This window comes from Haliaeetus albicilla, chromosome 11 (assembly GCF_947461875.1).
Source record: "Haliaeetus albicilla chromosome 11, bHalAlb1.1, whole genome shotgun sequence".
NCBI classification, from domain to species: Eukaryota; Metazoa; Chordata; class Aves; order Accipitriformes; family Accipitridae; genus Haliaeetus; species Haliaeetus albicilla.
Window position 1 is genome coordinate 23,084,877 of NC_091493.1, and position 27,349 is coordinate 23,112,225.

Consider the following 27,349-nt stretch of genomic DNA (forward strand, 5'->3'; position numbering starts at 1 on the left):
AAAACATACAACATAGTCTTTCCTTAACAGGACATTTGATATGCTATTTTCTCACATAATGAAATGCAAAGGTGTAACTAAATGTATCTTGGGGGGGGGGGGCTCATCAAAAAGGAAAAACAAATTTAAGAAAAGTTACAGTTCGCTACAAAGCCATGGCTTAAAATTTTGCTAGCCTGTCAACAGCTAGCAAACTGTCTCTCTTCAGACAGTAGCTACTATAAAACCATGGGGGAAAAAAATGCAATTTAATATTTCAATCAAGATTTCAATTTTATTGGTTTAACAACACAAGAGAGATCAAGGGTCGCAAAGGAAAGTGACAGAGACAGAACAAAGAGCCACAATTACATTCTCCATGCATTACAAAATGCATGTGCATGCCAGAGCAGCCAGAGGAGAGTCAAGATGGGAAACTCGGATCCTGTACAAGAGAGAGATTTAGCACCAGAAAGTAAAATAAAAGCTACAGTTCATAGAAGAGTTGTGTTGAAGGAGATAGCATTAGTTGGATAAGAGTAGCGGGGACAGGACTTAAACTGGGGTCATGTTACCAACACTGTTTACTGAACACCCTATAAAATACTGCGACAGCACAACTGTAGAGGAGATACACTGAGAAGCCAACACACAAGCAATTCTTTAATCTATATTCCTTGATAGTCCCTGTATTATTAAATTGTATCCTGAAATTTTAGTTCACTTTCTTCAATCTTTCCTGCCCTGCTTCCTCTTCAAATCCCCAGGTAACAGCTTACATAACTTTTTGCCAGTATATGCTTGAAAAAAAACTGCAAGCAATCCATCTACAAATGTTCCCATTTTATTTCTTCTGGCAACCATTCCATGCCTTCGAGTCCAAATCTACATACAACAATGCTGATCAAAGGAGAAAGATCTAGAAGGAGCTAGGAGGAGAAGCAGCTGGGTTTTTTCTTGATCTCTTAAGTTTCTTTCTTGCTATATCAAGTAACAATAATACTTTGTAAAAGGTATAAAACACATACATGTATTAGTAATAGTCTTCAGGTTTTTTTAACGATTTCTTTCATCTATCAAAACATCTCTAGTCTACTGATTCATCTTTCCTGTTTGCACCAGAAAAATTCCAGGCAATTGAATGAAAATACAAGCCACCAAAATACATTCATAACTGTACTCCCTGTAATATTGCTAAGCCAGGAATAAAAATTAATGGAATGGATTGTCACTGCAAATAATACACCTCTTATTAGGCTGGCTGCCAAATGAAATTCTTACAAAACAACATCACTCTATGAGGCAAAAAAGACAACATCATTATGCAACTTTAACATCACACAATGAATTTGAGATCACAAAACTGACCATGCATGTTAACTTGAAATTTTTTACATCATTCTTTATGGAGAAACTTAAAAAAAAAAAAACAAACATATTGCTGATTTGCTTCTGTAAACAGAAACCTGCTAAAACCAGAGGTCCATTTATATCCCAGACTCTGTCCACAAAGCTCATTCAGAGGCCAGGACTGGTCTTCCACAGTCCTCCTTCCTTCAGCATCATTCTCCCATGTCTCTCATGCCAAAATGTCTCCACAGGTGTCCTCCCCAAACTGCTTCTCTCAGATCTTTTTCTTTTCTCTAGAAACTTTATCTCAAATCTTCCCCAACAGTGGTTTTGTTTGTCACCTCTCTCCTCAACTCCAGAGGCTACATGCCTGCCCATTTCGGTCTACCAGCATCACTCTATCTGTGCCCATGTTTGAAATCCATCTCATCGAGAATAATGTCTGCTTAAGAAGCTCCCTGTCTATGTCCAGCTGTTCCCATCCTCTCATGACCATTGCAACATGATAGGGAACCAATCCATCTCAAGAATTTTTTGCTCAAGTTACTTCACAGCTAGATCATTTTCCCAATCCAGTTCATACATGGTTGTACTAACATGTGCGCCGTAACAGCAGAAGGGAGAAAATGAGCGGCATAGGGAAGGGAAGAAAATGCTGCTTAAATTGGTTTACACAGTTCTGCAATCTGCAAATGTAATTTTATGTCAGCTATGTCAATCTAGCAGGTAGCTGCCACTAAAGCTGGCAGACTCGCTCCTCTCCTCACTTTTGACCTTTGGTCCCCATTTCCCCCATCTCATGCAGCTAGAGATCATGAGTCCACAGAGTTAAGTTGATTCAGCTGGCTGATTTGTCAGGACAATATTCTTTTCATCCAAACTAATTGACTCACCTTGTGGCCACATGATCACTACATTCCACGAAAAGGAAATATTAGGAATGCCTGGTAAGGACCACACGTCTCAGTAGTAGCTTCAGTTTAGATCATGTTTGCTATGATGTCTAAATGCACCCTGAACATAACAGATTAAGAGAAAATTTATCTATTGTATGAGTATGCTAAAATCTCATGCAACGGCAAGTAAAAACCATGATGGAAGAGCCTCTGATCTATGGACAACTGCAAAAATATCTGAAGCTGTGGCTCTGCTGAACAGATGACAAGGGTTTCATGTGTCCCCCATTACACTCTTCTCAGTCTCTGCTTTCCACTGTAATCAACAGATTTCAATTCACTGTGCCCAGCAAATTCCTTGAACTGTTGGGATTCATTAGATATGTTATGAAACGTGTTAACACAGTGTTATAAATGCTATCAAGTGTAAAACTCATAAGCTCAACCAATAAAACAGTATTTTGTAACTTACTGTAAAATTGCAGAATTACCACTCCCTGGGGCTTCCCTTGCTTGCCTATCTGCATATGGGTGGCCAAAGCCTAGATCCTCCTATAAAATCCTCATACAAACATATACATGCATTTGCATATAAAAACAATGCTGAAATTATTCAAAATCATATTATTCTTGTTGCACATCCATCTCAAAACACACAGATTCACAGTTAAATCTGAATATAAAAGCACAGGAAGTAGACAGCTACGCTTGCACTGCATTCAACACATGCTGACATTTTCTAAAGCCAGTAGATTAGCTGACGAAATCCATTAATAACTACACTGGTTCATTTTACAAGGCTTAAGTTATGTCAGAAATGTAATGTGCTCCTTCTATCAGTAAAAGAAAGTACAAATATAAGAAACTAGATCCAGCACTAGTGAATCATCTTGGATGCAGAGGTCAGCCAACCAAGACAAACGAATAATGAAAATAAACAATCTGGCAACCTTTCAGCACACACATTCACAAAATGTGACACAAAACTAATTTGTCTACTTTTTTTTTTTACACTGCTGCATACACTTTATGACTTAAAGTGCAAGCTGGTTCTACTTAGTATTAATAATAATTAATAATAACATTTAATAATTCCTTATTCCCCAACCATCTGGGATTAAAGTCTACAACAGTCTAGGTAAAACATCCAACATAATCACAGACTATAAAACTGTATTAACTTAGTATCAGTGTAACCTACAATTCATTATTCAAGCTAATTTCCTTTTGAAGTCGGCAGGAATTCTGCTTCAAACTAAAAAACCAGAATATTTTAAGACTTACACTATTATTCAGTCTAAGGAAAGGCATATGAAGGCTCAGAACCATCACACAATGTGGTAAGTCAGAAAGCCTTTCAACTCCAGGCTGTCAAGGAAAAGATTATTAGATAAATATTTGAGGATGCTGGTTGGACTGTGGGGAAAAACAGCAACTGTATGAGGGGGTAGTAAGGGATACATGTCATGGTAAAGATGGGGATTATTTAAAGAAGTTGCATGCTGCCAGAGATACCAAATGCAATTCAGTATGTAGGATGCAGTGCGAGCTTCACAGGGAACTCGGTGAATGCCCAGCAGGGGCCAAGATTATGGGTGCAGAGAATGAGGGGGACTGACAAACAGACATGGGGCATTACAAAACCCATACTCATCGTTTCTGTGGGCAAACTGCTATTGGACTGGTACAGAAGGTAATTCAAGACAGCTAAAGGGCAAATGTAGGCGGCCTGACAATCCTCCCTTCTTCCCTGGCTGCGCTGGGACACCCATAGCTATTTCTCCAACTTTCATCTTACATGCTACATATACATGGTAACTATGTATCCTAAACAAAAGATGTTTCAGCACACACCACAAAAAAGCAGCAACAAAATAATTATATTAATTCAAATTAATATATATTTATACAGCATCTAAGGCACAAGCAATCAATGAGTAAGAGATTCTTGGGAAACAGTAGAGAAATAGTTTGGCATGGTAAGTGGATACAAAACTATTAATCATCTCGCTCGGATCACCCCAACAACTGTGTTTAAACAATATAATCCCAGTTCAAGCTCTTAAGAAAACAACTGATTCATGAGAAAAGTTGTTTGTATACTACAACTATCCATTTACAAGTAAAAAAAAAAAAAAAAAAAGAGAGCATTTTTTTTTTTAGTAAATAAGCTACAGTTTCTTCCAGAGCAATTCCTTGAAGAGAATAAGAAACCCACATTTATTAACTCCTCTTTAATTTATCCAGTATCATCCACACTGTTAGGTTCTCATGACAGTGCCTTATCTCAGAAACAAGCAGAAAATACCAGGACAAGAACAGGGCACCGATGTGTCGTCATCAGTTTTCTAAACCTTTCTTCTGCCCAGGGAACCAGGGGCAAACAGTAAGGAGGAAATAGCCAGACTCTTCAAGAATCACTCAAGATGTGCACAAACTCTATTTGAACAGTTGGAAGCAAGTTATAACAACATTTTATTTGGCACAGAGCATCATACGGGACCTCAGATTTACCACCAGTGTCTGTGTTTCAAAAACAAAAAAAACTCAAAAAACTACAGTATTTATATATCCTGTCAAGTTAGAGAGTCTTTTTTTAATTTCTAGAATACCTATCTAAACATGATCAAGTATTACATGTCTCAAACTATGCAAATGGCTGCCAGATGGTGAACCCTCTCAATTGCCTCATCATTCATCACTGCATCAGGCAGAATCTGAAGCTACTGCCAGATACCAGCTCCACTCTTCATTTCTTTACAGAAATTCCTTTTCTGTATGAGGAGACGCGCTGAGAGAACCCAAGACTGAATTTATCTTACTGTCAGGGTCAATTCTTTATTTCTTTCTAGATCTGACCTGCAATATGCTGTTTAAATAAACCTTTTGTTCAGTGGTTACTTGAATGTCATGATAAGTGGCCTTATCCAAAAACTGTAATTTCATCATCAACACTCAGATGAACGAGTCCTTCTATCTGAGATGCATGACAACTCTAACCATTAAAGGTGGTATTATCCTTCTCCATCTTTGAACAAGTACTTCTGGAATAATTTCCTTAACTTTTTGAAGAACTGTGAAAACAGTCTCAAATGGGTGAAAAATACTTTGGAGCACTGAGTCTCACACTCATAGGAAAAGGGAGTGCAGCAGAATTTAAAACAAAATTCTTCAAAGTGCAGAATTCAACGAACTTGACACTGGTAAGTAGAATCTCTTGGAAAGATTAGATAAACTATAAAGGAACACAAAATAACTGACAATTAATAAAAGATATTATATAAAACAAATATGTACCACTGTGATCTTGAAAACCAGGAGCATCAACTCAATTCTCCAGAGTTATATTCATCAGAGTTAATAACTGTAGTTACTAAATGAATCAATTCTTTCTCTGCCCCTTACCAGACCATCATCAAATTAGACATAAATCTGTTTAAAGCTAATACAAAGAATTATACATCTTAACCACACTCTCTCAATTTTTAATCACCAAAATTTCTCTAGTTCCACTGCTGCACAGATTTAAGAGTACCTGGTGATCTAAACAAAGACAATATGTCCTCAAAAGGAAGACTGTAATTCTAACTTTCTTACATTTTCACTACAGGAAATTCAGCCGAAGACATAACAGGGAAGATGCATCATAAGCCAGGCAAAACTTTAAAAATGAAAATGTACAGAATTCCTGTTAGAAGAAATGAAACAAAGACTGTAAACACCTCCAACAAACAAATAAAAACAGGAAATGCCATTCAGTAAAGCAAAATAAACAAGGTAACCTTCTTGATCAACAGTGACAATTATTATGATCAAATTAAAGTGTCTTGTAAAAACAAAGGATAAAAAAAGCCAGAAAGGAATCCCAGATGAGAGAGCTGACTTCTTTAACAGCTTAAGCAGTATCAGCTGAGCAGGACCACTTTCCTATAGTTTCACAAACACATTTTCATTTAATCAACTTGCAAGACTTGTTCAGAAAAGCTTTGGTCAACCCCCCTACACCATTCTCAATATCTTATGTTCACTATATCCATCAGGATTAAAGATCACTGTATTCAAAACATGTATTTTTTTCCATCCATATAGTCTCCTGGAAATTTTTCACCTTGAAGACAAATGTGAGATCAAGCAACTGAACAGCAGCTGAAACCTGTCTCAGACATGTAGAAATAAAAAACAAGATGCAAGGGACATGGATGCAAGAGACATGGTTTAACTGGGCAGCAAGTTTATTAGCCTTTTCACCTGGCAGTGACTGGCAATAACTTGCACTATGCAGATGGTGATTTGTCCTTCATCAGCTCCACGTGGGGAAGGCTTGCCATCAGTTCTTCACAGCTGATCCCTACACCAATGAGACGGTCCTCATTGCCCTCCTTCTTTGCATGATTACCAGCTTAAGGAAAGGGGAACATCATCTTCAATGTGAAAACACTGGAAACCCCAATACTCCTTTCCAGCTTTTGTACAAACTACCCTTTTCTAATTTCAGTTTAGCCCTGAACCAAACTGCTATGAAGGAACATATGCACTGGACATAACATGAAAAGACAAGGGCAAGTAACAGGTTTGTCTCTTTCAACCCTGAGCACATACCTGGCTAGTTAGCTCAGTATTTAATACGGGGATTAACTGAACCTAATAATACATCACTCTTGCCACAAGATCAGAACTGCCTCACTCAGGCCCACTGAGGATCTTGTACAGATCTGCAGCGAACAGCAAGTAGCATGTTCACAGCACTGCCTGCGTGTTCTGTGCGTATTTGAGTACCAACAATCGATCATTCAGGTCCTTTGAAACACCTACAGCTTCAAACTGGGAAATACTTTAGCCATCATCCCCTTTCAAGGCTTTGTCCACCTTTGAAGATTTTGTGGTTCCCCTGGACTCAATGCCATCGTTCTTATCTTCATTTTATCCTTTAACAAAGTTCTCAAGTTCTACACACACACATCCTCATTCACGTGGTTTCTCCTTAGTCAGTTTATGCCATTTCTCCTCAGTCGATAAAGCACAGTACGTTCATTCACTAAGGCCACCCAGTGTTAAATATGTTGGAAAATAACAGGAGGATCTTCTACTGATCGGAACTCTTAGTAAAGCCCTGCAAACTGAAGAAAAGAAGCAGAAGCGGAGGGGGTTTGTGCACAATGAATCTCAATTACAAATAAATTTTAAAATATTGCAAATGGTCAACAGTAACCTGGGACTACATACTAATGCCATTTGTAAACATGGTATACTCCCTCTGTTCTAGTTTCTAGCAAACACTCTCTTCAGAGAATCACTATCACAAATAAACTCAGTACGTAAGCAGGAAAGATTACATTATTTGAAAGCCAGATGAGTTCCTGAATGTGAAGGGAGAGTAAGTAGGAAATTGATTGCTGGCCTTCACTTGCAAGCCATCCCACCACTGATTCACAATGGCCCACCAGTGACAGAACTGGGTGTTTCATGCTCTGATCCCATTCTCTTTGTACTACACCTTTGAAAGATGCTTTCAGAGATGTTGCCTTGACCAAAGGATACTGTTTGTCTAAGTTGCTTCAAGCCTTTAGAAGTTAATGCCTTGGTCAGCCAGCCACCAGGCCAGCCCTACAGTAGGCTGACCCTTTCAGACTGGAGGACAGGGTTCAGACATCACAGCATGCCAGTCACACTCCACACCCTGCCTGGAGCACCACCTATGCCTCCCAGCAAGGTTTCTCTCCCTGCCCTGGGATCCAAGCTTCAGCAGTGATAGAAGCCAGCACATCAGTTTCTACAGAAGTAGGTTTATTTACCTGGACACTGCAGTAACAAGTACTAATTTGGAGGATCTACAAGCCTTAGCTCAGCAGCTTGTAACTGAGTGACAGTTCAGCCTCAAGGTAAAGAACTGTTTCCCAAATATCCTAGCACCATTATCCCTCATCCACCTTTTTCATAAAGTAATACCAGAGAAGTTAGCATCACAAGGCAGAAATCCATGCCTCTCCAGCAGGAATACTCCAGCACTGGCTAGCCTCTTTCTTATCTAGTTCCACTTAATAACAAAGTGCCTTCCCATCTGAGCTCATCTAGCATTTCTGCCCAATGTGAAACCATACCTGTAAGGCACTTAAAGTGGCACACTGACATACATTTCAATAAATTCCAATTACAGCTTGCCATAAAAAACTGTCACCCGGCCAAAGTTTTAAAATTGATCTGAACCAGGTCACACAATAAGCAACAAGAACCCCTCAGGCTCCTTGTCTTGTTCGTTCTTCCTCACAGCATTTTTCTTGTGTGAGCACCCAAGTCTTCTCTCATCTCCCTCTCTCTCACTGTCCTGCATCAGCTGTGATTCCAGCCACACTGGTGAGAACAGAACAAACCTGTAATAAAAATATTTCTGACTACTAAAATGTCTGATGGTATGTTAGAGGCGCATACATCACTACAGTTTATCTTCTGTAAACCCAAGCTAACACTTTTATTCACATTATGCTAAGCCACAGTAGTCCTATTAAAAACATTACTTGAGTAATAACTTACATATTATTGCTCAGCTGTCATAACTGCAACAACAGTAAGCCTGAAACCCTAGTAATGTTTCAAATAAAAATGAAAAGCTAATCTGTATGTGAACAAGAGTTCAGACATCTGTCAATCTATGCATTTACACTTTAGTTTTAGAAAAGCAAAGAAAAACATTTCAAATGCTGAAGACTAACATTATTAAATAACCGCACCACTCTTGCACCTTCTCAAAATACATTTTCTTTGTATACCATTCCTGACTTATTCATACCATTCACTTAGGAATCATAATATTCATTCTGTTATTATTTTTACTTTCTCTTTTTAACATCTGCTATTTCATCTGCATATTATTACCATGCCTAATAGAGAATGCAAGAGAAAAAACAAGGTTTTTTGCTCAAAGGGTAATTAATTATCTGCTTGAGAAAGATGTCATTTGCAGAAGACTATTGATCAAGCATCCCTGAAAATACATTAAACAATTTCTATACTACTACTGTTCTAACTTTTCTAGATATTAAGCACTGCGACACTGAAAACAGCACTACTCTAATATAGCAAACAATATTTGCTCAGCAAATCACCACTACATTCATTTTTTTGCCTACAATGGCTTTACCAACCTCATCGTACTCTGGGAGACATCTGACTCATTGAAGCCATGAAGTAATCTCTAGGATGTTGGCTCTTGCCAGAATTAAACATGCAAGAAGCAAGTCACCACACAACTGCAAATTATTTTTTCGCAATGTTGCAAGGTATTTACTACATTAACATGAGAAGTTATTACCAACATAAACAATTTTAAGCAATCATTTTAAATTAAATGTTTTAATGTTTTAAAACTCTTGTAGGCATCATTGTAATTCACATTATAAATACCAGGAATTCAATCTTATTCAATAAATAAATAGGATGGAAACACACCCAGGGTCAAAATTAGGTTTCTTTTATAATATACCATCATGTCTTCTAAGATAAATGGAACCAGACACAGCGAAAACTGTACGTTCACAGCAACTTCCATGTTCCTTAAGCTCCACTTGCATTTCTTTAACAACTTAACTTATTTGAAGGAGAAACACACCTGAAGATCAACATAGCATGTCTCCATATATGATTACGACACATTTAGGCGAACCTTTATTTGAAGATCTTTAAAATGATTGCAATGAATGTCTATATCCTTGCTGAGCAAATGTGGGTTTATTTGCTTTTCTTGGTTATCTTTCAGAGCCTCTATGAAAGTAGTCCATTAAGCATTTCTGACTACTTGTGAGATTCCTGTTTAGAACCCGTGGCTTCTAATTGTGCATTTGGACTTCACCCTTTCTTTTAGGATGAAACCTTCAGCAAGCGTTCAACATAAGTGCTGTCATCATAAAACAACTCACTCTTGGGTAGTACAGTCAAGCTCCTTGCTTCAAGAATAGTAAGAATTTGGAATTCTAAACACAAAAATCTGCTCCCTTGGTAAGACGGGACTTTATCCCAGATTTTTAGTCTACTTCAGTGTTCACAGTATAGTTAATTGCGATAAGAATGTGTGGCAAAAGCTAATTCTATACTTACCTAATGCAAACAATCACTTGTTCAAAGTTTGTTACATTTCTTAAAAGTTCTTGTACTTTCAGCTGAATAGATGAAATGCAATTTTAACACAATGAAATTGTTAGTAAAATTAATGGACAAGTATTTCAGAGGATATTTAATGTTGATGCAGAGTATTCAGTAGCTAAAGGTACACTGAAAAACAACAGAACACATGATAAACAAGCATTATATACCTTAGTTACTTCTAGAAATAATGAGTTCTGAGTAATCGTGATATCTAAGGAGATGCCAGTTTCAACTGAAGCTTTTCTTACGGTTGGGGTATTACTAAGGACTTTCTCCTATATGGACCCTCCACTAATGTGTGAGCTCTCAGAGCAACTTCTTTGCAGCCAGAATGATTTACAGAACTTCTCTTCTGTACCCAAGTAACATCTGCACAAAATTTGTTAAGTCTTTAGCATCTTTTGAGATCTGCACTTTTGTAATAAACCTGATTGCTGATTGCTACAGGCCAAGTTAAAAGCTGGCAGAAAAGACACAGACACACAGTGTGACTTTGCAAAGTTGTTTCCCTAAGAAACCAGGCTAAAAAATGCAGTCATAATTTGGAAAAGGACACTTCCTTCTCTGGAACACCCTTTTTTATTTTGACATAAGCAGCAATATGTGCCAGAGACTCTGCTAATATCCAAACAACACTGCTTCATTAAAATCTGAAAATGCTGCTAGGGAATCTTGTTGGGTTTTTTTACCCTAAACTAGATACACGTATGTTCCAATATTGATATGCCTCAGTAATAACATGTTATGTAAAAATGAGTGCTACATATATAGGCTACGCTTTCTCAGTCAAGCAGAAAGATTAGCTTGCATGCATTTGATTGCGCATCCTTGCTGCTATCATGTTGTTTAATATCCTTGTGTTTAGCTCAAAAAGTTCCTAGAAGGGAGGAGGCATATACATATGCCTGATGTATACCCTAAGGTTGAGCAGAGAAGGGAAAGCATCAGAGAGGAAACCGCCAGTGCCACAGTTAAACAAGCCAAAGAACCCAATCACAAAAGGACTGTAAAAGATAACGAACCAGCAAACACATGCTGAAACACTCAAGGTTATTTCTGCTGTAACAGTTAAAGAAGATGAAACTACTGTTTTCTGTAATGTACTTGGGCATGATAACCACAAACCAATGTTGCAACTAGCACATGATATGTGATGGTAACCCAGGAGGGGATCGCCACAGATCTCTGTCAGAAGGAGTGTCAGGGCACCGAGCACACCAAGTCCTTAAATGCCATAACCGGCCCCACCTGTGACCCCCACCAACGGGCCCAGGAGCCATTTCAGCTCACGATTGTCCCCCCAGTCCTGGGCTAAGCTGTGTCGTTGGCCGCTCTGGGCCCAGGCCTGTCCTCCGCTGCTCCTGACTTTCGACCAGACCCGTCAGATTGATGTCGGACCTGATTCATCTGCTGGTGCTGGTCTCAGGATGAGCGGCCCACAGCAGAGCCTCAGCCCCCAGCTCATCCTCCCGCTGCCGCCTCCTGCGCTCCCCGATGAGGGAGATCGTTGGCCTCACCATCAGCCACGACCACGTTCTCACCCCAAACAATAAAAAGAAGTTGAGGAAATTTAATGATCAAGTAACACCCGAACAGCACAATGAATACAGACTTTTATATGTCGCCAGCAAGGCCAAGAGCAGGGACAAGGAGGTTACCCTGAAACACTGAATCAAACACTATCAGGCCGGTACTGAGGCAGCAAACTGCAAGATAAGGAGCAGCCCAAGGCCTCGTAATCAGGCTTCTCTTGGGCAAGATGACAACACTGACTTCATCCCGCTGAGGGGAAAAACCTGTGGACTAGATGCAGAGGGCTCACCTGCAGGACTGACTGTTCAACGATGACCTTAGCAGGCAGCTGAGTGCGTTACGAAGTAATAACTGGCATAAGAAAAGATCCCTGAGGGGAGGCAAAGCAGCAATGAAAACTAATGGTCTGTGCAATCTACACAGTTTTGAACAAAACAATTGCTGATGCTAGCAACGGTGCTCTGCGTGCAACAAAACCTATGCAATATTTCAAAACAGCGTGAAAACAAAAAACTGTTTCAAGACAGTTTGTAAGGCAATGCATATCAGTGGTTTGCCACAACTTGTCAAGCTCATTGATAATACGTAGAGAAAGTGTTTTTAAATGGTAATTCAGTGAGGATATCATCACCTGTACCAGCACTCACAAGGTGCAACACACAGTCTGAAGCTCTCAGTTTTCCCAACTAATATCTTGCATACTGTATGGAGGTCTTTGTTTAACATCTAATTTCTAATGTGGATGTTATTACTTTCCCATATGTCACTTTCTGGTTGTTAGGAAGCCAACAAGGAAGAAGCAGATCATGTGTGAGAACTGAGGTGAGGAGGAAAAAAAAATAGTACCTATACATCTAGAACGAAGTTCATGGCTAACAGTGGATGACCTATGAAGAAACAACATATAAAACTAGCATACGTAAATGAAAGCAGACTAACCTGTCCCTTAAGATTTCAAATTAAATATTGTTCATCTGTCATCTTAGGCACACTACTGCCACACCTCAAAACAGTTACCTGCTCCTGCAGATCTTTTTCATTTCCGTCCTTTCCAAATCAATTGGCATCCTTAAGTTCTAGGGCTTCTTTTTTTTTTTTTAATCAGTAGCCCTCTTATTTTATTATGAACTTATCTTGCAAACTGTTAAGTGCCTTCTTAGACCTGCTCTTGTTAATTTAGCAGGGACTGCTCAGACCCCCTATATATTCAAGACATCTTTTTATTGACTTCCAAAGCTATCAGAAATTATTTAATGAATACTGCTTTCCCTTTTTACCTACCATCAAGAAAAATAAAATCAGTACAATGAAATTTAGTTTAGGAAAGGCCAACTCTACCTTCAAAACCAAAATCTACTGTAGATCTCTCAAAAGTATTTGACAAACTTAGAACAAACTTAGAATTCTGAGAGTAATCTGAGAACAGGTTAAATTAGAAACAGAGCGCGCACTCCTCACACTAAGGTCTTCATGGATTCTGTATAGTTTTCTGGCTTTATTAACTGTTCATTAATGCTGGCTGGTTTTATTTAAGCATTCTATTGCTGTTATAAAAGCAGAAACAACTATGGAAGTAATAACGCTAATAGTACTATAACGTTTCAACATATTTTTGAAAATACAATGTATGCATTTCATCACTTATTTTACCTGTGACCTCTCTGAAAAATAAAGACTATACCCACTACAGAAAATATGCCATAACTATAGAGAAAAAGCCAACAATCAGGTGTACATTATTTATATAGCTGTATAACAGTTGTACATAATTCAGGTGTGCATAATTATCACCTATAATAACCATAAAAACCAAAACACTTGCTTGGTTTTCATGATTCACTCACCAGAAAAAATTACATAGCATCCTCTATATAGTCCTAGGTACAGTTATAGTAAGAAGAATGTGGAAGAGGTATTATTACTGTACTACTTTTAAACTCAAGATTCTGATTTTTCAATGCTTTAAATTCAAATATTTGACAATAATGAATTAAATATTTAAAAACCATACCAGTACATATTGAAAACAAGCCTAAATTTTAGGGATAATTTCCTTTATAATTTAATATTCTTACTTTATTTTATATAGTCGCACATCATTCAACAGATTGTCAGATTATCTGAATACTGAAAGTTTTAAAGCCCTGTATGGGAGAGGACCACATAGTGGAACTGTCTACAGCCAAACACACAATAAATAGTATGATACTAGATGACAACATCATCTATGCTCTTTTAATTATACACTCATATGTACATCAAATATTTAAAAAAATGAAGCAAGCAGGTCTTTAGATTTAGTAAAAAGAATAACAGAAACAAGCCACATGCATAAAAACTGTATTACTGTAGAGAAGGGATTTTTTTGTTGACGTTTAAGACTGCAATGAGAGAGAAAAAAAGAAGTACAGTCAAACTGATAATCGGAGGAAAAAGTCCAGGTTGATCCATACAAGTTCACTGTAGATTAGAGGTCTTTTCCGGGGTGCTTCAGGCCACATCTAGCAAGCAAGAGACAGACAACTCCTACCAAGAATAGGTCAGGAACTCAATAGTTGCAAAAATCTGTACGCAGAGATATCAGAGCTTCCCTTTCTCTTTGACAGAGGAAAGGCCTCAGCTTTCATGCTTTTCTGGCAAGTAGAGGGAACATGGCCAACTTTCTTTGCATTCACTGGCCAAGTGCTGAGACAGTCTCTGCCTCAATTCAAACTTTAAAACCTTTATTGGGATGCATATGGTTGCTAACAAAACAGAGCTTTACTGTAAGCAAGATGGGTAAGGTGGGAAAAACAGGAGACAGAGGCTATTGGGGTTTTTTAAAATTATCCATTGATTTCATTGAGTTAAATGCACCTGAAATGTTTGGGAGAGTTTTGGTAAGTGTAAATTCAAGCAAGAACAGCAAGTGAAGGGGTTTGGGTTTTTTTTTTGTTTGGGGCTTTTTGCTCTTCTCAATAGCGTCCTCAGAGCTCAAGGGAACAGAGAAAAGCTGATAAAAGACTGAGAATGGCATTACATAGCAAAAGAAAATAATCAGAGCGCCATGTCAAGTCAGAGGAAAGCACATGAGTTTCGAGTAGAGTGACTCATGTACAGATTAGATACGTAACTGGCCATCATAGCTCCAATGCTGTTATGCAAAACAATTTTCCCTTGCTTTGAATTTGTGCACACACCTTCCTCAAATATTTTTACAGCTCTCCCACTAACTTGTAAGTCAAGTCCATGCAGCTTTCTATAAAGCACACAGTTGAGATGAAGCTCAGGGGTGCATAGAAGCTGTTACACAGGATGATACTGTGCCATTATAACTGTGGTACATTATCTTTTGTCCTCAGAAATTTTAGCCTCTATAACAGCTTTATGTACCTAGCCAACAGGACAACTGACTGTTAAGGACAAACAGTTTCATTATCAACTAGCATAACAGAATAGAGTATATGGAACAAAATGAGGGGATGACACAAACATGGAGGTAAGCTTTTGGCAAAGTAGAACAACATTTGCAAATTCTAAGAGAACCCGCAAACTTGTCTCTTCTGGAGGGGTGGATGTGAAGACCTCCTGACAACCCTTTGCTGACTATGCATCTCTACCATTCCTATGTCTATCGGGTAACAAAACTCCAAACAGATGTTATGATCTGAATCTTGAAAGAGAATACAGGCAGGCATAGTAGTCTAATACTATACAGACATTTGAAAGATGTTACTGCATATTTTAACACTGACCTGTTTTATAGCCTGCTGTCTAGGGAACTGTTTATTTCTACAAACCACTACTGAACCTGGCTTGCAAATCTAGAATCACAGTTCAAATAGTATGGAGAATTAATTTCCAAACAGACTTCACAGTATTGCTAATTCTTATAGTCACATACTCAGAAAACACACTGTTTTTCTAGAAGCCCCTAGTCATACCATTATATAATTACTCATAATCTCAGCTTTAAAAAAACACCATTTAGTTATAAAAACAAGAGGGATATGGGAACAATAAAGGCTTAAGAATTTTAAGACAAAAAAGAAGGTTCCACATTTATTACTTTTAAGCCAAATTAATCATAGAAAGAGAAGGATAATGAGGATTTGGAGCTTGATGCACTGAACAGTTGGTGCTGACAACACAGTTTTCATAATAAAATCAGTTTGTTGGCATGCCCCCAGAATGGATTTGATTTGAGTGACTAGAAAAACCTGTGAAAATAGATTTCAATTGTAGATATTATCCATTTATTAATATCATAAATTACCCATTCTTTTTTCTGATTCTACCAAAGATATCTAAAATTTTAGTATTTCCTTACTTTGGAAAAGTAGGAAGGACCATTTACACTCCAAAATGTTGCTGATTTCCAAGAAATTCCTATTCCTTTATACAAATGAAACTACAAAAATTTAATGAAGAGTTCCTATTTTCCCTCATTTCAAGTCATTATATCTCCTATTACACAGAAATAAGAAGATTTAAGACAGAGTTCCAGAATTTGCTGCACAAACGTAATCACAAGCAAAACATTCTTGCAAAAAATGTTCATAATTGAGTGACACAGAAATTCAGTTAAAAATAGAACATTTGCCATAGCTCAGAATTTGTTGGAACAAGAAAATTTCAGCTGACCGCTAAAAAAATAAAATCCATTTAATAATTTAAGAGACTTATAAACCCCTCTTACTTATGGCCCTAAACTAATGTTTTAAAAGAATATTATTTCTTTATAGCAAATCCAATATGTTTCCATAACATAAACAAATTTAATCTGTGCAACTAGATTGGTAGTTGACAATATCTGGTTAATACAAACAAGAAAGAACAGTATTAACATTATACTCTTTCCTTATAGAAAAATTGGCCACTAAAGCTAGATTTTTAATGACCACAACATTCTGATACCAAGGTAATATGTATATACTTAACTTTATTTCAGGAAAGCTAGATGAGAATGGAAACAATTGAATAATGCATTTTGGGATTCAACTGTATTCCCAAACAAGTTTAAACTCTAGATCTTCATCTACAAATGTTTTCTGGTTAAGTACCAAGAAGGCTAGTTTGGCTTAGCTAAAAAAAAACCAAAAAACAAAACAACCCAACAACAAAAAACTTATTCAATTTCCTGCATCTAAAAAAACAAAAAACAAACAAACAAACAAAAAACCCACCACATTTCTGTTTCATACTGCAAGTTAGTTCAACCATATAGTAGAACCTTGTAATACAGTCTCTGAAATCTGTTCTAATAGGGGACCAAAAGGCAACTGGATAGCAAAAACTGTATTTTTTTACACACATCATATTTCTGCCAACATGGAATAAGTAACGCAATAAAAACAACAGCATCCAATGTTACATGGATTTGGCCTAAGCTAATATAATTTTCAACAGGGGTAAGAACAAACTATCCAGAAATACCCTGACAGATATACAACAGATCCAAGGTTTACTGTTCCTTAACAGAAAAGAATTATATAAAGTCAACATCATGACTTTTCTGAAGTTAGGAAACCTCTCAACCTTTCAAATATGAGGTAATGCTATACACGCAGCTGGCATTTCTAAATCTCTGCTTAATTAGTTGCACGGTAACATCTTTATGTTAACTATTCCATAATTCTATCTTAGAGGCAAATTACATAAAATATATACCCAAAATGTAGGAAAGGTATATAGGTTTCTATGACATGGTGTACTCAGAAGAGCCTGTATTTTCGAAGATATAGAAGGCAAAGAACTGCTTTTAGACATGAGTCAGAAATACAGACAGAACAGTTTTAATCCTTAAGAAAGAAGAAACTGTGCACTTTTCTCAGCAAATTACAGTAATTCTCCTTTTTCAGAAACACTGCAGACTTCATATAACACTGGGAGGAAGGTGTGACTGAGTTCTTCTGCTAGATACTGGCTCACCAAGAGGTCTTGGGAGAAAGGGAACAGTGTTGTTAGGCAATACAATTGTAGATGAGTAGACTCTGATGTGTGTAAACACACTGTCAACCTTTTATTTGATTTGACTCTTTCAGCTGATAGCTTTTGAGGTGTCCAGTCTGCAGCAATACAAGGGTATTCTCACTGAGACAAGTATCTCCGTTAGGAACACACCCTGAAAATAGAGATACTCCTTGCTTCCATGCACATAAACTCGCACTGCAGGGAACTGAAAGTACGCAACCATTGAATTTTCTCTTGTGGAAAGCAATCTGTAACTCCACATACCACAATATCAGGTAACAACTGGCAATATACTAATACCATACCGTGGTTACGTCAAACCAAAAGTACCAAAGACATAGAAGAATGTAATGGTACCACCCTCCCCAAGTATCAACCACTCCCTCTTGCAACCTAACTCTGGGTAACAGGACGCAAGACTCAACACTATGGAGAAGGAAGGGAAACTGGAACACATCTACAGCAAGAGCAAAATTCGAAACCGAATGAATTACTACCGGTGGGCAGGGAGCATAGAGCAGCAATTACCACTTTCCAACAGTGCCCTCTAACAGCCCTATCTTACAAGAAGAAAAGATCTTTTTGAAAACAAGCAAAACAAAACCAAACACACAGAACTGAACCATTAAGTGTACTTACTACATATTGCTAGACATATCAAGACTATTCAAAGGAACAGTATATTTCATTTGGATGGTATAACTTGTTGAAATTGTTATACAGTGACAGGTGATGAAATAAGTGATAGCTACTTTCTGAATTTGTCCTATGAAAGTAAAATAAATAAAAAGCCCCATAGTTGGACTTACATATTTAAATTACCCAGGCTAATGATATTAGAAATGCCTCTAAATAGGATTGCCATGGAGGTTTTAGTTAATGACACATATGAAACCATCCATTTCTATAAAAAGTTTCCCCATATTTCATTTCTATGTCTACTGAGTGAACGCCACTGAAGTGGAATTTCTTCTTTATACTTTGCTGAATTAAACCACAGAATAAGAGCAGATGTATATTCAAATCAATAACAGCAACATTATGAGTGGTTATTAAAATTAAAGTATTTCCAACATAAGCAGCTGTCCAACTGCTTGATTTTATTGTCTCTATTTTTGTTGGCTCTTCCATAAATTCACTATAAAGAAAAGCAAAAACAAACAAAAAAGGTGCAATCACAACAAAGGTAATTATGCAAGATCCTCCCCTTTTTGTATGTCCACTTTGGGGGAAAAATACAAACAACAGACTATTCACAAAAGTAACAGCTGCACTGAAAAATTTCAAGGGCTCTAGAGGAGCCACATTAAGAAATATTTTTCATCTAAAAAATGCTGAAGTAGCACAATAATGCAGAAGTACCACAATACAAAAGACTTCAAGAAGCATTATCTATCTGGTACTCTTTGACATCTTTGCCACGCAAGCTGTTACAGAAAAGCAGCCCACAGTGTAGCTGAAGAGCGAATATGAATTACAGAACCAAACAGGGAGGCAGCCTGTTTGTCAGCCTCTCCTGCAGCCAGAAATCTAGGGGGTTGCAGCCTTAGACAGATATTCCTCTACTTTTACTGCTTCCCATAAGCCTGTTGAACTAAAATGGGTGCAGAGTAAGCAGAAACTCAAAGCTTTCACAAGAAATACCTGCAATCAGATTATTTTCCCACAGTAGAAACAAGGAATATGCTCACAGAACATCTGATATATTTGAAAGTCATCGGAAGTGTGAATTTTTCCAGTAAAAGTTAGAAAAATACTAACCAATTCTTAGAAATCTCTGCCCACCAATGAAACAATCTGATTATAAATGCATTCTAACATACTTGTCTGAACTGAACAAAAACTAACTGCTTGAAAATACATCTTTAAAAAATGTCAGAGCATGAAAATTACCTAAAATAAAGACCAGCGGCAGAATACTGTCTTCAGAAGGCAATTCAGCCTGGATATTAAAACACTGGGTTTTCTTTTTCCTTTGCAATTTGGTACATAGCTGTAATCCAAAACAATCATAGCAACTCTAAAGGAATTAAAAAGGAGGCATTCACGTCAAGAAAGTTCCTCAAGAGGAAGTCTACAGGTTGTTCTTTAATGTGAACTGTTGGTAGTGCACAAAGCAGTAGCTACTCTGCTACATGACCCGTTTTTAGCTTGCTAAATTCCAAAGGGAAACTAAGTTGGGTTTCCCCAATACTGCTGAAAGATATTTGCACTGCTACAGAAAGAAATTAACCTAATCCAAGCAACAGAGTTTTGTACTTGGAGTAAAGGAATGCATTATGAAAATGTTAGAAAGAAGATGCAGTGTAACAAAAACCTCAAATACCAGCGATCCCTGCAGCAGCATTCTTGCTGTATGCTGTAGCACAGACAGAGAAAAATACTGTGGGAGGAGAGGTCTCGCATCAGAGCATTGTCTGAAACAGCAGACAGCGAGGTCCTACTACACAAGGCAAGGTCAATGCAACTGAGAGTCATCTGTTTCAGAAAACACACTATTATTAGATGCAAGTTATGCAGCACTTGTGCATACTAATAGAATAAAACCATTACCCCAAAAATAAATGTTTTCAAATGGTAGCTTCAACTTTGCACTCAATGTTTCCACTTTTTGCCTCTCATTTAAAACATTCAGATGAGTAACATAAAGAAAATTGAAAATACCCAAGTATTTAATTTTTAATTACTTATGAAATGTTACAATTGAAAAATACAATAATGTTTTTTTTTTAATGAGGTGGCTCCACTGAAAATGTCTTAACAAATTATTGAATACTACTTACTGATAGCAACATAGAATAAAATGTATCCCAGAGTCGACAGCCTATTTAAACTATTACGATGTGTCTCACACTACTGTGAGTAAAATATTACAGTAAATATACTGGCCTACAGAATACACTTCCTTGGACAAGACTCAAGCCTGCACTGTCTCCATACTTGAAAATTATGCTGGAGTGCCTAAGTTTCGGATGTAAAGAAGGCAGAAGGCAGCTCCCTGAGGCATGTCACATATTCCACAAGGTGTGTGCCCCTTCTACTTTAAATCACTCACTGAAAGAGCTGGTATTACATGCAGCACCATCACTGACACTTGACAAGCTGGAGAAGTATAGTGGGCTCTGGAAGAAGCATAATTCTGATGGAGAGTTGAGCTCATTCCTTCTAGCTCTTGTAGTTTACCAGGTTTTGGTAACTGATGGCACATCCAGCTTTTGTTTGAACATGTTGGATTATTTATGAATGACTGGGCAGTTAAGAAGAGAGTATTGTGGATGGCCTAGTTTAAAATCAGTGACATTAATTAAGTCTTGCATAGAGATGTCAGCATGAGAGAGTATATGAAACAACCAAGGACTAGACTTTGATCCCACAGTGACATATTTACAAAGTAACTCCACTGTTGCAAGTAAGACCAAAATTCTGGGCCTCAAAAACAGAAAAGAAAGATTAGAGAGCTCCCAATATAGGAAATGCAAAGAAAAACTGTCACCACTTTATCCTCAGCTCTTAAACACAAGTCCCATTTCAGTAGATGGACGTTTTGCTAAAAAGAAAAAAAAAATAAAATCAAAGAGTGAAATATGACCAATACCTGGCAGAACCATGACTATGGAAACCCCACCCACAAGCAGATATACGTATAGGTTTGCCAAGACAAATAAAGCAGTATGCAGAGTAAGCTGGACTGCTCTCATATAATATGTACTCAGTCATGTAGGCCCTCAAGTACACGTGCAACAACTCTCTTCTAAATGAGATTAAGAAGGCTCAAGAAGGGACAGAATTAACCTAAGGAAAAACACAGATTTCAGGCGAGCATGCTAATAGCTTTCTAAAACAGAGCCATTGTGAAAAGTATTATTTAAAAAGTAATCAGACTGCATAATAAAGGTACAGACAGCCATTAACCTGCTGTCTGCATAATCAAATGATAGCCATTACTCAAATGAAACCATCAATGGCTGCATTGTCAACAGGCGTGAGAGTAAGTCTGTCCACGCTGGAGCTGCGTGATTCGTTCCAATGTTTCAGTTACTGGTATTTTTGAAAAGTATATATAAAACAAAAAAGATGTGAATTATTGCTAATAACACTATCATTGTAATTCATAAAGTTTAGGGCTCATAGTCATGACCCAGCATCCATTTTGCAGTAGACACTGTACAAACAGAAAACAAAACAACCACCCTTGTTCCAAAGCGTGGTCTTCAGTGTTTTAAAAGAAGAAAATGTTAAAGAAATACTTTTGTAAATATGCAGGTAAATTAAGCTGATCACTAAAAAAACCTTAATGTTTAATGAAGAATCTCTGTGCAAATCATGGACTTCTAACAAAATAATAGATAATTGGGTTTTGTCTCCTTTATAATTCAAGTCTTCCTTTAACTAATTCTTGTTTCAAATCCAAGAACTATTGCTAAATTACAGCTGCTTTTATTCAAGAAAGAAGAGCTGCTAACTTGAGCTAAATGTTTCCAACCATTGTAAGTGTACCACAATCCTTCATGAACAGTTACAACTGTCACTTCTGAACGGGTGGCTTGCTTCTATACTAGATTTCAGTGCAGGTTCTAGTCACTGGATCTTAATATTAATATTTCTCTTAAATAGAACAGCCCTTTGATACAAGAAATACTTCTTCTGTGGGTACTCACAAATAGCTCAAATTGTTTCACAACATTCTTCTGAATAACCTATATACAGAGAATTTCTTTTTCTCATTTTACAAATCTCCCAAACCTCAAATTATCTTATCATCTCTTTCATGAACTTGTTCTATGATTTCCAGTAAATATAGTTTTCAGAAATTTTTTATTCTGCTTTCATGTTTCTTAAAGTTTTACTCTGTTGATTTGGGGTTTTTTTCCTTATTATATTGTTGGAACTCTTGACTTGAACACTACACTTTTATTGGTTAAGATGCATCACATTAATGTGAACTGAGAGGACAGGAACTACACTGTCTGGTCTGCAGTCACAAAGTCTTAATAACAAACTTCTTGCCATGTGCGAAAATAGGAATGAACTCATTACAGTATACTAGATGAATACCTCAATATGGCAGAACACGAATAAATTCTGTTTAGATGACTAAAAAAGAAAGACTTTAGCAATCCTTTGCAAATTTATGCACAGACTGGACGTGTCCTTTTATGACTTGGGCATCTCTCTCTGAAGCATTTCCTAATACACAAGATGTTCTGTCTCTTTCTGGTTTTACCTCATTTGTTTCATCGATCCCAGATTCATTTAGGTGTTTTTCATTTTGTTTTTGTAACGATCACAAACATAGGTTGTTTGCCATTGACTTTTCACAGGATGACATACCACGGATCAAAGATGATTATCTTCACTTGGAAACCATGACTTCTTAAACTACATAATGGTCACTGCTTTGCAGTAATTGCTAAACAGCTTTTTCATAATTGGAAGGTTCTTTGATCCCCTTTCAAATATACAAATACATATTGTGTCATACAAATACAACAGCAAGCCCAAGTCTGTTCCTCACAGAAGTGTCCCACTACGGAACAGGAAACGTTTGATGGTTCCCTTGAAGTACAGCTGATCTTTTAGGCATTTCTCTACCACTCCACCCAGCTGTTACACCTCCTTTATCAGAAGCCTAGTTCGCAGCCACCTGTATAGGCTCTTCTCTGTATCACCTGTGCTGGTGGCATCCCAAGAGTGTGCAGCAGAACCGATAAGCATTGCACCCAGCCACTCTGGTCCTGATCTCACAAACACTTCAGTGAAACTACTTCTGTAAGTGTTTGCAGACTTAGAGTCTCAACTCAACCGCCCTTCACGGAGCGGGCCAAAGGGAAGTCTGGAGCTGGAAGGAATGCATTTGCCCTTGTGCCTGGGCGCCAGGGCCCACGGCCCCCGCGAAGAGCGCTCAGAGCCCGCAAGAGGGGCTCACCGAGACCCGCCAAGCGGGGGGAGAGAGAAAGACATCATCACCCCTGGCGCTGGCAACCAGAGGCTCCTTCCAACGCCAGATCTCCCACGAGCTACACCACTCTTGTCGGATTACAATCAGCCAGGCTTTAACGTAAAAAAACAACTGTTCCTACAATCACAACGGGTAAAAAAAAGAGAACGGGGAAGCGAGGGATGAATTTATAACAATTTGTAGCACGTGGGATAAGAGCAGCCCACCCCAACTTGCTTTTGCGTTTGGGATTTTCATGGACCCTCCCGGAGGAAGAGGGGGAGCCCTGAAGCCGAAGGTCAGTCGGGGAGGGCGCGGGCACCGGGGGGCACCGGGTCCTCCCGCCGGCGGCCCGGGACTGCGGAACATGGCCGAAAGCGGAGCCCCCGCCCGCCCCCGGGCACGGCCGCAGCGGGCAGCTCTCCGCGCCCCCCGCCTCCCCCCCCCCGCCGGGGCCGGGGCTGCCGGGGCCCTGCCCCGGGGAGCCCCCGGGGGAAGCGCCAGCCTCGTACGGGAGCCGGGGAAGGAGCCCGTGAAAGCGGGCGGGGGTGAGCAGGGGACGCACCTTTCAGCGTCCCCCCGGCATCTTCCTCCTCGGGCCGGCCGGTGACTCTAGCAGCGGCGGGGCCTCAGCGGCGGAGCAGGTCTGCGGGACGGGGCCGCCCCCGCCTCGCCCGCGCTCCACGGCCGCCGCTGCCCGGGGCGGCGGAGCGAGCGAGGAGCCTACCCCGACGGGCCGGGGGCGGGGGCTGCGGGCGCGCCCCGCCCCGCCCGGCCGAAGGAGGGAGGTGCCGCGGGGCAGCGCCGCCGGCTGACTCAGCCGAGGGGCCGCCGGGGAGGGTTCCCCCGGGACCGCCCCTCCTCGGCGGCGGGGAGGGGGGATGCCCCCCGCCGGGCGGCTGCCCCCGGGCCGGCTCGCTAGGCACATCCCCCGCAGACGAGACCGGCGGGACGCGGACGAGCCCGCCGCGGGCAGCTCCTCCTCGTCCTGCCCGCCCGGCAGCCCCGCGCTCGCCCAGGCAGCGCGGCGAGGCGGGCGCGGGGAGCGAGGCGCACGCCGGCTGCGCAGCCCCTCCGCAGGCCGCGATAGGTGCGCGGCCCGGGGCAGCGCCGCGCCCGCCGGCGCCTCGGGGAGAGGGACGCGCGGTCCGCGGCGGCTACCTGCCGCCGCTCCGCTCGCTCCGGGCGGCGCTTGAACCGCTCCGCGTCCTAACGGCTCGGCGGGTGACCCTGCCGGCAGCAGCGCCCCCACGCTACGAATTCGACTGCTTTCCCCCGCTCCGCGTGTGCGTGACCGGCCATAAGAGACCAGGCGGCGCCGGCAGAGGGGATCCCCGAAGCCGGAGAGCGCGCCCCGGCTCCCGTCCGGCCGCGGGTCGCACGTCCCGTCCCCCCCCGCACCTCGCTGGGCCGCCGCCAGCCGCGGTCACCCGCGGAAGACCTTCCTCCTACCTCCCGCAACCGGGCGGCGTGCCCGAGCGCCCCAGCCCCGCGCCTCCGCGCCGCTGAGTAACGGCGCCGGCCCAGCGCCATGGCCGCGCGCGCCCCGCGAGCGAGGGCCGGGGCGGGGCGCGGCGGGGCGGGCCGGCCCGCGGCTGCCTCACCGCATCGGAATGCCGGCGCGCGCCGCCGCGGCCGCCGCGCGCCGCTCCGCGCCCCGCGGCGCGCGAGGTGCCGCTTTCGCCGCCGCCGCGGGCTGCGGCAGCGGGAACCGGCGCTCGAGCGAGGAGCGGGCTGAGCCGCGCGGCGCCGCGCGCCGCCTTTGCCCTGTGCTCCGCTGCCAGCCGTTCTCGCCGCGAAGGGAGAGGAGGGGGAAACGCCGCCCTGGTTCCGTCGGCGCTGCGGGGAAACGGGGTTTCGGCGAACGCGGCTTGAGCATCTTTGCGTGCCGTCTTTTTCCACGCGGAGGGCAACGAGAAGAAAAGCAGCCTCATAAACTTTCACTTCAAAGGAAGCATTCTCGCTTTTTAAACAGGCGAAAGTTGGCCACAGATAACGCGGTGGTGTTTAGGACATTTTCATGTGAAGGGCACCGATTCTCATAACCAAGGTATGTGGAGATTGTGTCCCAGTGCACAGGGCTGTAAAACTTACAGTTAACTTACTTCGTTCTCTTCCAGTGTAAGGAACTCGTGGTTCTATTTTCAAAGGGCAGAACAAAGCCGAACGCTTGAAAGTCGGGTTTATTACTATATATTCTACTTTGTTACCTCAGCAAACACTCTGCACCTCGTTGCGATAATTTTCTTGTGAGGATAGTACGACGTTATTGATGCCCTGTAGGTAGTAATCACAGTGGAGAAAGTCTATTAGCGGTTCAGCATATATATCAAAAGAGTCAATGAAGTTACCCACTGAAAGTCTACAGAAATTATGTATTTTCAAAAAGTTGGGGGGCGGGGGTTTAACAAATTAGGTCAGATATAGTGTTACATACATTTATTCACTTACAACTTCCTGGCTTTACATTTATTGTCTATTCCGACTCTTTCAGTGACTTACAGGCTCTTATTATTAGAATAGTGAGAGAAAATACATCCGCTATAGTAAAGCACCTTGATCTTTTTAGCAGTGTAACGTCAAAATCATTTATTGCTTAGGAGACATGAGACATAGCCAGTCTGAACTAATACAGTTAACTCATAATATTGATCATTCTATACTGGAATACAGTACATATTGGATAAAATCCAGGTCCTACAGAAAATGTAATATTCCCTTTGCCTCCAGCGTGGCCCAGATTTCATTCACTGCATATAGTACCCCCAAAAATGCCATAATACAATACTTTGCAAAAAAGTAAAATTTGAGTAGTCAATCTTCTCTTTTCCAATTCATGTTTTGTCTGATCTGTATATTTTTCCATACTTCCATATATTCATACACTGAATGCTGACCCAAAATACATTCAATTAATAATACTTTAGTATACTTTACATTTTGTTAGTGTCAGAAGCATAGTAACTACTTCGTAACAAATCATGCAATAGGTTTTCAGCACGACAATAGTGACAATGAATTATCCTCTAAACACACAGGCAACAGGAACCTTTCCATGGAAGCTTTTTCCAGTTTCTCTCTGCTTTTCCAGTTGTTTTAGAGAGTGCAGGAAAGTTATTATCACATTATTCCACTGGAAAATATATATAAATTTTCCTTCACAACATGTTCGCACTTTATTTTTTTCAGCTTGCAAAACTCCAACAATAAAAGATATCCTGTACTGAAAAGAAAGTGATACATTTTACAGAATGCAAAATTTGGAGAAATCACCCTATCCTTGACTCAACAAAAGGCTAAGGCATCTGTCTAACTTCAGGCACACGTCAATGGGACAACTTAGCATACCAGCAATCAATAACATGCTCAATCAATTTGTTGCATTAAGGATTTCTTCCTGAGATCCAGCTCCTAGCCTGTAAATTGAAGACTTCCACATTTCACCGGGACACTGGAAGATTATTTAATAACAGTAAGATTTTCGAACACTATGATGATGGAAGATATAAAAAAATTATGTGAAACAATGTGAAAGTTATAAGTCGGATACAACAGGTGCTCTGAT

The 27,349-nt window shown here is 40.3% G+C and overlaps 1 protein-coding gene across 6 annotated transcripts in view; it reads right to left on the reverse strand.

The window, feature by feature from the left end:
* Window positions 1-25,324, reverse strand: part of PLCE1 (phospholipase C epsilon 1) — a 167,047-nt gene extending 141,723 nt beyond the window's left edge. For 2 of the 6 annotated variants that reach the window (XM_069796618.1, XM_069796617.1), the window contains exon 1: window positions 24,350-24,674. The gene's annotated coding sequence lies outside the window, so the exon portion shown is untranslated. Of the gene's footprint in view, window positions 1-24,349; window positions 24,677-25,236 lie in introns of those variants that run through there. The other 4 variants (XM_069796616.1, XM_069796615.1, XM_069796619.1 and 1 more) reach the window with 4 other exon arrangements.
* Between the last annotated feature and the right edge of the window lie 2,025 nt (window positions 25,325-27,349).